At 46.0% G+C, this 13,307-nt stretch overlaps 6 non-coding genes across 6 annotated transcripts; all 6 read right to left on the reverse strand.

The window, feature by feature from the left end:
- Window positions 1-1,257: 1,257 nt before the first annotated feature.
- On the reverse strand, window positions 1,258-1,448 carry LOC130326784 (U2 spliceosomal RNA). The gene has a single exon (XR_008871330.1). It is a non-coding gene; the product is annotated as a U2 spliceosomal RNA (small nuclear RNA).
- Window positions 1,449-3,545: 2,097 nt separating this feature from the next.
- Window positions 3,546-3,736, reverse strand: LOC130326793 (U2 spliceosomal RNA). The gene has a single exon (XR_008871338.1). It is a non-coding gene; the product is annotated as a U2 spliceosomal RNA (small nuclear RNA).
- Window positions 3,737-5,831: 2,095 nt separating this feature from the next.
- Window positions 5,832-6,022, reverse strand: LOC130326795 (U2 spliceosomal RNA). The gene has a single exon (XR_008871339.1). It is a non-coding gene; the product is annotated as a U2 spliceosomal RNA (small nuclear RNA).
- Window positions 6,023-8,122: 2,100 nt separating this feature from the next.
- On the reverse strand, window positions 8,123-8,313 carry LOC130326796 (U2 spliceosomal RNA). The gene has a single exon (XR_008871340.1). It is a non-coding gene; the product is annotated as a U2 spliceosomal RNA (small nuclear RNA).
- A 2,092-nt stretch (window positions 8,314-10,405) lies between these two features.
- LOC130326797 (U2 spliceosomal RNA) lies at window positions 10,406-10,596 on the reverse strand. The gene has a single exon (XR_008871341.1). It is a non-coding gene; the product is annotated as a U2 spliceosomal RNA (small nuclear RNA).
- Window positions 10,597-12,701: 2,105 nt separating this feature from the next.
- Window positions 12,702-12,890, reverse strand: LOC130326791 (U2 spliceosomal RNA). Its single transcript, XR_008871337.1, has one exon. It is a non-coding gene; the product is annotated as a U2 spliceosomal RNA (small nuclear RNA).
- Window positions 12,891-13,307: the final 417 nt, after the last annotated feature.

The raw sequence follows: 13,307 nt of genomic DNA on the forward strand, positions 1-13,307 counted from the left end.
AGAATACGTTTATATCTATATGTGTGTGTGCGCATATATATATATATATATATATATATATATATATATATATATATATATTTCTCCGCCGAAATCACTTTAAACCCATTTCCACCTTTTTTTCCCTTCTCTTCCTCTTACTTTTTTTTCACGTTTTTTTACGTTTTTCTCCTTTTCGCCTCTTTTCTGGGCGTATTATTCTTCTTTTTCTTCTTTTTTTTCGTCTAATGCATACCCCATCAGTGCAGCAATGCTTATTCAATACCGCCAGCAGATGGAGACACTGGGGGATAATTTTCTAAGGATTTATACTGATTTTTCCTGTCTGAATTTGTCGCACAGAAAGTTGCAGGCCAAATATGTGTGACATTTCTGCGACTTTAGCTTCTAGAGCATTTTTACAACATTATACATAGGTGCTGAATACATAAAAAGCGACTGTTCAGCGACAGACAAGTCGCATCGGCTGAAAGTAGGCCAGAATGTCAGTCCATGTTGGAGCAGGTTTAGATACAGTCTAAAGCATAGATCTCAAAGTCTGTGCACAGAATTTAGCAAGGGCCTCGCACCTTCTGATGCATCAGGTAGGTGCACAATAGCATAGCCTAACCCTCTGTACTTTGGTCTATATTGATGCGGGACATAGACAGCCAGCTGATGACCAATCCATTAGTGCAATGGATGGCTGGAAGCATTTGTCTTTGCCTTTGCAATACCACAGAAGCAATGCATGGTCAATGTACAGCAATGACACACCTGTGTGAACAGCCAGGAGACCCCCCCCCCCCCCCCCCATGTTATGTTACATAGTTACATAGTTAGTACGGTCGAAAAAAGACATATGTCCATCACGTTCAACCAGGGAATTAAGGGGTAGGGGTGTGGCGCGATATTGGGGAAGGGATGAGATTTTATATTTCTTCATAAGCATTAATCTTATTTTGTCAATTAGGAACATTCAGCACCCACCCGCTATCAAGGCAGCTGCCTATCATGTCATGCCCTACCTGCACAGGTGTGCTGGCTACTCAAATGATCCAATTAAGGAGGCCATTTAGTCAGCAGCAGCAGAAGTCCTGTGCCTGGACGCTCCAACAGGGGCCAGACACAAGCAGAAGCAGAAGCAGCAGAAGCAGCAGCAGCACCACCTTTTGTTTTTTGGCTGCAGCAGCAGCAAGGCCCACAGGGCTGGCTAGCTGGCTAGCCAGCAAGCAGGTAGCAATGAAAGTAGGAATCTTTCTTTTTAACCCTGTAAGGGGGTGGTGCACTGTACCCGAAGATACTGCCATATCGGGTCAATGCATAGGGCGACGGAAGCAAGCTTCGAAATCGGCCCCCGTTCTCAAAAATCCATTTAATATATGGTCCCCAGATAGGGGACGTATCAGATATTAAACTGATAAGAACAGATACTACACTTGATCTTAGCCAAAAGGCCGAGAAGCGATAACCGTGAAAGGGGCGGGCCCAACAAGGTCCCCTTCATGGGCACTATCACTGCTTGCTGTCAGGGAGGCTGCCAGACAATTTTCCATGCACACTCTGGGCTGGGGGGCAGTCAACCACCAGTACACACAGCAGAACCTAAACCCATACCATTATTGCTAAGCAGCAAGACAGGGGCCCATTGCACTCCCACGGGGCCTTTTTAAATGCAATCCATAACCCGGATTTGCCAGGAACCCTTCTTACTCCTCCTACTTGCATGTGACACTGGGCTTAGGATCTGCATAGGAAACACACACACAAGCACACACCTACCTTTGTTGCCTGCAGATGCCTCCTTGGCTGTCCCCAAACGGTATCAAACCAACACCCACGGGAAGCTGTAAGCATAGAGGACATGCCTGCACCCCATTGGACTTACCTGTGTGGGTTAAATCCGGGTTATTTGACAACCTATGGCGGTGATGGTTCTGCTCAGGCAGAGCAGTGCTGATGCTCCTCATAAAGCTGTCGCTGCTGTGAAGGTTCTAGGTGACATCACAAATCCCTTTGGTTACATACACAACAAAGCTGGGTTGTTGTTGTTTACACTCTGCAAGGCCTGTGGAAGTGAGTGACATCATAGCACTGTAGTTCTGAGGGTTCAAGATGGATGCAACAATCTCCTGTTGCTTCTATGAAGGCCGTAATAGACGACATCACCAAACAGCTCCATAGTCACATACACAGCAAAGGAGAGATGTTGTTTACACCTAGTGATGTCAGTGGTATTGAGTGACATCACAGCACAGTGCTAAGGCTCCTGGGCCTGGACACAGCAGCGGCTGCAATATCTCAACGGAGAATACGTTTATATCTATATGTGTGTGTGCGCATATATATATATATATATATATATATATATATATATATATATATATATATTTCTCCGCCGAAATCACTTTTAAACCCATTTCCACCTTTTTTTCCCTTCTCTTCCTCTTACTTTTTTTTCACGTTTTTTTACGTTTTTCTCCTTTTCGCCTCTTTTCTGGGCGTATTATTCTTCTTTTTCTTCTTTTTTTTCGTCTAATGCATACCCCATCAGTGCAGCAATGCTTATTCAATACCGCCAGCAGATGGAGACACTGGGGGATAATTTTCTAAGGATTTATACTGATTTTTCCTGTCTGAATTTGTCGCACAGAAAGTTGCAGGCCAAATATGTGTGACATTTCTGCGACTTTAGCTTCTAGAGCATTTTTACAACATTATACATAGGTGCTGAATACATAAAAAGCGACTGTTCAGCGACAGACAAGTCGCATCGGCTGAAAGTAGGCCAGAATGTCAGTCCATGTTGGAGCAGGTTTAGATACAGTCTAAAGCATAGATCTCAAAGTCTGTGCACAGAATTTAGCAAGGGCCTCGCACCTTCTGATGCATCAGGTAGGTGCACAATAGCATAGCCTAACCCTCTGTACTTTGGTCTATATTGATGCGGGACATAGACAGCCAGCTGATGACCAATCCATTAGTGCAATGGATGGCTGGAAGCATTTGTCTTTGCCTTTGCAATACCACAGAAGCAATGCATGGTCAATGTACAGCAATGACACACCTGTGTGAACAGCCAGGAGACCCCCCCCCCCCCCCCATGTTATGTTACATAGTTACATAGTTAGTACGGTCGAAAAAAGACATATGTCCATCACGTTCAACCAGGGAATTAAGGGGTAGGGGTGTGGCGCGATATTGGGGAAGGGATGAGATTTTATATTTCTTCATAAGCATTAATCTTATTTTGTCAATTAGGAACATTCAGCACCCACCCGCTATCAAGGCAGCTGCCTATCATGTCATGCCCTACCTGCACAGGTGTGCTGGCTACTCAAATGATCCAATTAAGGAGGCCATTTAGTCAGCAGCAGCAGAAGTCCTGTGCCTGGACGCTCCAACAGGGGCCAGACACAAGCAGAAGCAGAAGCAGCAGAAGCAGCAGCAGCACCACCTTTTGTTTTTTGGCTGCAGCAGCAGCAAGGCCCACAGGGCTGGCTAGCTGGCTAGCCAGCAAGCAGGTAGCAATGAAAGTAGGAATCTTTCTTTTTAACCCTGTAAGGGGGTGGTGCACTGTACCCGAAGATACTGCCATATCGGGTCAATGCATAGGGCGACGGAAGCAAGCTTCGAAATCGGCCCCCGTTCTCAAAAATCCATTTAATATATGGTCCCCAGATAGGGGACGTATCAGATATTAAACTGATAAGAACAGATACTACACTTGATCTTAGCCAAAAGGCCGAGAAGCGATAACCGTGAAAGGGGCGGGCCCAACAAGGTCCCCTTCATGGGCACTATCACTGCTTGCTGTCAGGGAGGCTGCCAGACAATTTTCCATGCACACTCTGGGCTGGGGGGCAGTCAACCACCAGTACACACAGCAGAACCTAAACCCATACCATTATTGCTAAGCAGCAAGACAGGGGCCCATTGCACTCCCACGGGGCCTTTTTAAATGCAATCCATAACCCGGATTTGCCAGGAACCCTTCTTACTCCTCCTACTTGCATGTGACACTGGGCTTAGGATCTGCATAGGAAACACACACACAAGCACACACCTACCTTTGTTGCCTGCAGATGCCTCCTTGGCTGTCCCCAAACGGTATCAAACCAACACCCACGGGAAGCTGTAAGCATAGAGGACATGCCTGCACCCCATTGGACTTACCTGTGTGGGTTAAATCCGGGTTATTTGACAACCTATGGCGGTGATGGTTCTGCTCAGGCAGAGCAGTGCTGATGCTCCTCATAAAGCTGTCGCTGCTGTGAAGGTTCTAGGTGACATCACAAATCCCTTTGGTTACATACACAACAAAGCTGGGTTGTTGTTGTTTACACTCTGCAAGGCCTGTGGAAGTGAGTGACATCATAGCACTGTAGTTCTGAGGGTTCAAGATGGATGCAACAATCTCCTGTTGCTTCTATGAAGGCCGTAATAGACGACATCACCAAACAGCTCCATAGTCACATACACAGCAAAGGAGAGATGTTGTTTACACCTAGTGATGTCAGTGGTATTGAGTGACATCACAGCACAGTGCTAAGGCTCCTGGGCCTGGACACAGCAGCGGCTGCAATATCTCAACGGAGAATACGTTTATATCTATATGTGTGTGTGCGCATATATATATATATATATATATATATATATATATATATATATATATATTTCTCCGCCGAAATCACTTTTAAACCCATTTCCACCTTTTTTTCCCTTCTCTTCCTCTTACTTTTTTTTCACGTTTTTTTACGTTTTTCTCCTTTTCGCCTCTTTTCTGGGCGTATTATTCTTCTTTTTCTTCTTTTTTTTCGTCTAATGCATACCCCATCAGTGCAGCAATGCTTATTCAATACCGCCAGCAGATGGAGACACTGGGGGATAATTTTCTAAGGATTTATACTGATTTTTCCTGTCTGAATTTGTCGCACAGAAAGTTGCAGGCCAAATATGTGTGACATTTCTGCGACTTTAGCTTCTAGAGCATTTTTACAACATTATACATAGGTGCTGAATACATAAAAAGCGACTGTTCAGCGACAGACAAGTCGCATCGGCTGAAAGTAGGCCAGAATGTCAGTCCATGTTGGAGCAGGTTTAGATACAGTCTAAAGCATAGATCTCAAAGTCTGTGCACAGAATTTAGCAAGGGCCTCGCACCTTCTGATGCATCAGGTAGGTGCACAATAGCATAGCCTAACCCTCTGTACTTTGGTCTATATTGATGCGGGACATAGACAGCCAGCTGATGACCAATCCATTAGTGCAATGGATGGCTGGAAGCATTTGTCTTTGCCTTTGCAATACCACAGAAGCAATGCATGGTCAATGTACAGCAATGACACACCTGTGTGAACAGCCAGGAGACCCCCCCCCCCCCCCCATGTTATGTTACATAGTTACATAGTTAGTACGGTCGAAAAAAGACATATGTCCATCACGTTCAACCAGGGAATTAAGGGGTAGGGGTGTGGCGCGATATTGGGGAAGGGATGAGATTTTATATTTCTTCATAAGCATTAATCTTATTTTGTCAATTAGGAACATTCAGCACCCACCCGCTATCAAGGCAGCTGCCTATCATGTCATGCCCTACCTGCACAGGTGTGCTGGCTACTCAAATGATCCAATTAAGGAGGCCATTTAGTCAGCAGCAGCAGAAGTCCTGTGCCTGGACGCTCCAACAGGGGCCAGACACAAGCAGAAGCAGAAGCAGCAGAAGCAGCAGCAGCACCACCTTTTGTTTTTTGGCTGCAGCAGCAGCAAGGCCCACAGGGCTGGCTAGCTGGCTAGCCAGCAAGCAGGTAGCAATGAAAGTAGGAATCTTTCTTTTTAACCCTGTAAGGGGGTGGTGCACTGTACCCGAAGATACTGCCATATCGGGTCAATGCATAGGGCGACGGAAGCAAGCTTCGAAATCGGCCCCCGTTCTCAAAAATCCATTTAATATATGGTCCCCAGATAGGGGACGTATCAGATATTAAACTGATAAGAACAGATACTACACTTGATCTTAGCCAAAAGGCCGAGAAGCGATAACCGTGAAAGGGGCGGGCCCAACAAGGTCCCCTTCATGGGCACTATCACTGCTTGCTGTCAGGGAGGCTGCCAGACAATTTTCCATGCACACTCTGGGCTGGGGGGCAGTCAACCACCAGTACACACAGCAGAACCTAAACCCATACCATTATTGCTAAGCAGCAAGACAGGGGCCCATTGCACTCCCACGGGGCCTTTTTAAATGCAATCCATAACCCGGATTTGCCAGGAACCCTTCTTACTCCTCCTACTTGCATGTGACACTGGGCTTAGGATCTGCATAGGAAACACACACACAAGCACACACCTACCTTTGTTGCCTGCAGATGCCTCCTTGGCTGTCCCCAAACGGTATCAAACCAACACCCACGGGAAGCTGTAAGCATAGAGGACATGCCTGCACCCCATTGGACTTACCTGTGTGGGTTAAATCCGGGTTATTTGACAACCTATGGCGGTGATGGTTCTGCTCAGGCAGAGCAGTGCTGATGCTCCTCATAAAGCTGTCGCTGCTGTGAAGGTTCTAGGTGACATCACAAATCCCTTTGGTTACATACACAACAAAGCTGGGTTGTTGTTGTTTACACTCTGCAAGGCCTGTGGAAGTGAGTGACATCATAGCACTGTAGTTCTGAGGGTTCAAGATGGATGCAACAATCTCCTGTTGCTTCTATGAAGGCCGTAATAGACGACATCACCAAACAGCTCCATAGTCACATACACAGCAAAGGAGAGATGTTGTTTACACCTAGTGATGTCAGTGGTATTGAGTGACATCACAGCACAGTGCTAAGGCTCCTGGGCCTGGACACAGCAGCGGCTGCAATATCTCAACGGAGAATACGTTTATATCTATATGTGTGTGTGCGCATATATATATATATATATATATATATATATATATATATATATATATATATATATTTCTCCGCCGAAATCACTTTTAAACCCATTTCCACCTTTTTTTCCCTTCTCTTCCTCTTACTTTTTTTTCACGTTTTTTTACGTTTTTCTCCTTTTCGCCTCTTTTCTGGGCGTATTATTCTTCTTTTTCTTCTTTTTTTTCGTCTAATGCATACCCCATCAGTGCAGCAATGCTTATTCAATACCGCCAGCAGATGGAGACACTGGGGGATAATTTTCTAAGGATTTATACTGATTTTTCCTGTCTGAATTTGTCGCACAGAAAGTTGCAGGCCAAATATGTGTGACATTTCTGCGACTTTAGCTTCTAGAGCATTTTTACAACATTATACATAGGTGCTGAATACATAAAAAGCGACTGTTCAGCGACAGACAAGTCGCATCGGCTGAAAGTAGGCCAGAATGTCAGTCCATGTTGGAGCAGGTTTAGATACAGTCTAAAGCATAGATCTCAAAGTCTGTGCACAGAATTTAGCAAGGGCCTCGCACCTTCTGATGCATCAGGTAGGTGCACAATAGCATAGCCTAACCCTCTGTACTTTGGTCTATATTGATGCGGGACATAGACAGCCAGCTGATGACCAATCCATTAGTGCAATGGATGGCTGGAAGCATTTGTCTTTGCCTTTGCAATACCACAGAAGCAATGCATGGTCAATGTACAGCAATGACACACCTGTGTGAACAGCCAGGAGACCCCCCCCCCCCCCCATGTTATGTTACATAGTTACATAGTTAGTACGGTCGAAAAAAGACATATGTCCATCACGTTCAACCAGGGAATTAAGGGGTAGGGGTGTGGCGCGATATTGGGGAAGGGATGAGATTTTATATTTCTTCATAAGCATTAATCTTATTTTGTCAATTAGGAACATTCAGCACCCACCCGCTATCAAGGCAGCTGCCTATCATGTCATGCCCTACCTGCACAGGTGTGCTGGCTACTCAAATGATCCAATTAAGGAGGCCATTTAGTCAGCAGCAGCAGAAGTCCTGTGCCTGGACGCTCCAACAGGGGCCAGACACAAGCAGAAGCAGAAGCAGCAGAAGCAGCAGCAGCACCACCTTTTGTTTTTTGGCTGCAGCAGCAGCAAGGCCCACAGGGCTGGCTAGCTGGCTAGCCAGCAAGCAGGTAGCAATGAAAGTAGGAATCTTTCTTTTTAACCCTGTAAGGGGGTGGTGCACTGTACCCGAAGATACTGCCATATCGGGTCAATGCATAGGGCGACGGAAGCAAGCTTCGAAATCGGCCCCCGTTCTCAAAAATCCATTTAATATATGGTCCCCAGATAGGGGACGTATCAGATATTAAACTGATAAGAACAGATACTACACTTGATCTTAGCCAAAAGGCCGAGAAGCGATAACCGTGAAAGGGGCGGGCCCAACAAGGTCCCCTTCATGGGCACTATCACTGCTTGCTGTCAGGGAGGCTGCCAGACAATTTTCCATGCACACTCTGGGCTGGGGGGCAGTCAACCACCAGTACACACAGCAGAACCTAAACCCATACCATTATTGCTAAGCAGCAAGACAGGGGCCCATTGCACTCCCACGGGGCCTTTTTAAATGCAATCCATAACCCGGATTTGCCAGGAACCCTTCTTACTCCTCCTACTTGCATGTGACACTGGGCTTAGGATCTGCATAGGAAACACACACACAAGCACACACCTACCTTTGTTGCCTGCAGATGCCTCCTTGGCTGTCCCCAAACGGTATCAAACCAACACCCACGGGAAGCTGTAAGCATAGAGGACATGCCTGCACCCCATTGGACTTACCTGTGTGGGTTAAATCCGGGTTATTTGACAACCTATGGCGGTGATGGTTCTGCTCAGGCAGAGCAGTGCTGATGCTCCTCATAAAGCTGTCGCTGCTGTGAAGGTTCTAGGTGACATCACAAATCCCTTTGGTTACATACACAACAAAGCTGGGTTGTTGTTGTTTACACTCTGCAAGGCCTGTGGAAGTGAGTGACATCATAGCACTGTAGTTCTGAGGGTTCAAGATGGATGCAACAATCTCCTGTTGCTTCTATGAAGGCCGTAATAGACGACATCACCAAACAGCTCCATAGTCACATACACAGCAAAGGAGAGATGTTGTTTACACCTAGTGATGTCAGTGGTATTGAGTGACATCACAGCACAGTGCTAAGGCTCCTGGGCCTGGACACAGCAGCGGCTGCAATATCTCAACGGAGAATACGTTTATATCTATATGTGTGTGTGCGCATATATATATATATATATATATATATATATATATATATATATATATATATATATTTCTCCGCCGAAATCACTTTTAAACCCATTTCCACCTTTTTTTCCCTTCTCTTCCTCTTACTTTTTTTTCACGTTTTTTTACGTTTTTCTCCTTTTCGCCTCTTTTCTGGGCGTATTATTCTTCTTTTTCTTCTTTTTTTTCGTCTAATGCATACCCCATCAGTGCAGCAATGCTTATTCAATACCGCCAGCAGATGGAGACACTGGGGGATAATTTTCTAAGGATTTATACTGATTTTTCCTGTCTGAATTTGTCGCACAGAAAGTTGCAGGCCAAATATGTGTGACATTTCTGCGACTTTAGCTTCTAGAGCATTTTTACAACATTATACATAGGTGCTGAATACATAAAAAGCGACTGTTCAGCGACAGACAAGTCGCATCGGCTGAAAGTAGGCCAGAATGTCAGTCCATGTTGGAGCAGGTTTAGATACAGTCTAAAGCATAGATCTCAAAGTCTGTGCACAGAATTTAGCAAGGGCCTCGCACCTTCTGATGCATCAGGTAGGTGCACAATAGCATAGCCTAACCCTCTGTACTTTGGTCTATATTGATGCGGGACATAGACAGCCAGCTGATGACCAATCCATTAGTGCAATGGATGGCTGGAAGCATTTGTCTTTGCCTTTGCAATACCACAGAAGCAATGCATGGTCAATGTACAGCAATGACACACCTGTGTGAACAGCCAGGAGACCCCCCCCCCCCCCCCATGTTATGTTACATAGTTACATAGTTAGTACGGTCGAAAAAAGACATATGTCCATCACGTTCAACCAGGGAATTAAGGGGTAGGGGTGTGGCGCGATATTGGGGAAGGGATGAGATTTTATATTTCTTCATAAGCATTAATCTTATTTTGTCAATTAGGAACATTCAGCACCCACCCGCTATCAAGGCAGCTGCCTATCATGTCATGCCCTACCTGCACAGGTGTGCTGGCTACTCAAATGATCCAATTAAGGAGGCCATTTAGTCAGCAGCAGCAGAAGTCCTGTGCCTGGACGCTCCAACAGGGGCCAGACACAAGCAGAAGCAGAAGCAGCAGCAGCACCACCTTTTGTTTTTTGGCTGCAGCAGCAGCAAGGCCCACAGGGCTGGCTAGCTGGCTAGCCAGCAAGCAGGTAGCAATGAAAGTAGGAATCTTTCTTTTTAACCCTGTAAGGGGGTGGTGCACTGTACCCGAAGATACTGCCATATCGGGTCAATGCATAGGGCGACGGAAGCAAGCTTCGAAATCGGCCCCCGTTCTCAAAAATCCATTTAATATATGGTCCCCAGATAGGGGACGTATCAGATATTAAACTGATAAGAACAGATACTACACTTGATCTTAGCCAAAAGGCCGAGAAGCGATAACCGTGAAAGGGGCGGGCCCAACAAGGTCCCCTTCATGGGCACTATCACTGCTTGCTGTCAGGGAGGCTGCCAGACAATTTTCCATGCACACTCTGGGCTGGGGGGCAGTCAACCACCAGTACACACAGCAGAACCTAAACCCATACCATTATTGCTAAGCAGCAAGACAGGGGCCCATTGCACTCCCACGGGGCCTTTTTAAATGCAATCCATAACCCGGATTTGCCAGGAACCCTTCTTACTCCTCCTACTTGCATGTGACACTGGGCTTAGGATCTGCATAGGAAACACACACACAAGCACACACCTACCTTTGTTGCCTGCAGATGCCTCCTTGGCTGTCCCCAAACGGTATCAAACCAACACCCACGGGAAGCTGTAAGCATAGAGGACATGCCTGCACCCCATTGGACTTACCTGTGTGGGTTAAATCCGGGTTATTTGACAACCTATGGCGGTGATGGTTCTGCTCAGGCAGAGCAGTGCTGATGCTCCTCATAAAGCTGTCGCTGCTGTGAAGGTTCTAGGTGACATCACAAATCCCTTTGGTTACATACACAACAAAGCTGGGTTGTTGTTGTTTACACTCTGCAAGGCCTGTGGAAGTGAGTGACATCATAGCACTGTAGTTCTGAGGGTTCAAGATGGATGCAACAATCTCCTGTTGCTTCTATGAAGGCCGTAATAGACGACATCACCAAACAGCTCCATAGTCACATACACAGCAAAGGAGAGATGTTGTTTACACCTAGTGATGTCAGTGGTATTGAGTGACATCACAGCACAGTGCTAAGGCTCCTGGGCCTGGACACAGCAGCGGCTGCAATATCTCAACGGAGAATACGTTTATATCTATATGTGTGTGTGCGCATATATATATATATATATATATATATATATATATATATATATATATATATATATATATTTCTCCGCCGAAATCACTTTTAAACCCATTTCCACCTTTTTTTCCCTTCTCTTCCTCTTACTTTTTTTTCACGTTTTTTTACGTTTTTCTCCTTTTCGCCTCTTTTCTGGGCGTATTATTCTTCTTTTTCTTCTTTTTTTTCGTCTAATGCATACCCCATCAGTGCAGCAATGCTTATTCAATACCGCCAGCAGATGGAGACACTGGGGGATAATTTTCTAAGGATTTATACTGATTTTTCCTGTCTGAATTTGTCGCACAGAAAGTTGCAGGCCAAATATGTGTGACATTTCTGCGACTTTAGCTTCTAGAGCATTTTTACAACATTATACATAGGTGCTGAATACATAAAAAGCGACTGTTCAGCGACAGACAAGTCGCATCGGCTGAAAGTAGGCCAGAATGTCAGTCCATGTTGGAGCAGGTTTAGATACAGTCTAAAGCATAGATCTCAAAGTCTGTGCACAGAATTTAGCAAGGGCCTCGCACCTTCTGATGCATCAGGTAGGTGCACAATAGCATAGCCTAACCCTCTGTACTTTGGTCTATATTGATGCGGGACATAGACAGCCAGCTGATGACCAATCCATTAGTGCAATGGATGGCTGGAAGCATTTGTCTTTGCCTTTGCAATACCACAGAAGCAATGCATGGTCAATGTACAGCAATGACACACCTGTGTGAACAGCCAGGAGACCCCCCCCCCCCCCCCATGTTATGTTACATAGTTACATAGTTAGTACGGTCGAAAAAAGACATATGTCCATCACGTTCAACCAGGGAATTAAGGGGTAGGGGTGTGGCGCGATATTGGGGAAGGGATGAGATTTTATATTTCTTCATAAGCATTAATCTTATTTTGTCAATTAGGAACATTCAGCACCCACCCGCTATCAAGGCAGCTGCCTATCATGTCATGCCCTACCTGCACAGGTGTGCTGGCTACTCAAATGATCCAATTAAGGAGGCCATTTAGTCAGCAGCAGCAGAAGTCCTGTGCCTGGACGCTCCAACAGGGGCCAGACACAAGCAGAAGCAGAAGCAGCAGAAGCAGCAGCAGCACCACCTTTTGTTTTTTGGCTGCAGCAGCAGCAAGGCCCACAGGGCTGGCTAGCTGGCTAGCCAGCAAGCAGGTAGCAATGAAAGTAGGAATCTTTCTTTTTAACCCTGTAAGGGGGTGGTGCACTGTACCCGAAGATACTGCCATATCGGGTCAATGCATAGGGCGACGGAAGCAAGCTTCGAAATCGGCCCCCGTTCTCAAAAATCCATTTAATATATGGTCCCCAGATAGGGGACGTATCAGATATTAAACTGATAAGAACAGATTTTTTTTTTTTTTTTTTTTTTTATCTAAAGCCGAGGAACGTGCTTTCGATTCACCCAAAGTGCAAGAAAAAGTGCAAACGTGTTACACTAAAAAAAACGTGCACAAAGGATGCGGTCTATCGCAAGCCCTTCTCCGATAGGAGAGAGGCCCCCCAACAAACCTTACCCTTCGCCTCCGGACCAAAAGGTACCTGCGAGGTTCCAGGTTCGATGTCCCTTTTCGCCGAAGCTACTAGGGGACCACAAATGCTCCCGGCATCCCCCTTGGCGTTAGCCAAGGTATCTGCCCGCAGAGCCGATTACGGTAGGTACCCTGCCAAAGCAGGAGTACCCGGGGTGTTTGCAGGGAGGTGCGGAACCTAATGGCCACACACACCTCCCCTAGACCGCCAGGAGGGACACCCTGAAGGGCTACCGCATCCTGACCAATCCTGTGAACACACAACACGCAA

Source organism: Hyla sarda, unplaced genomic scaffold (assembly GCF_029499605.1).
Source record: "Hyla sarda isolate aHylSar1 unplaced genomic scaffold, aHylSar1.hap1 scaffold_2878, whole genome shotgun sequence".
Lineage (NCBI taxonomy): Eukaryota > Metazoa > Chordata > Amphibia > Anura > Hylidae > Hyla > Hyla sarda.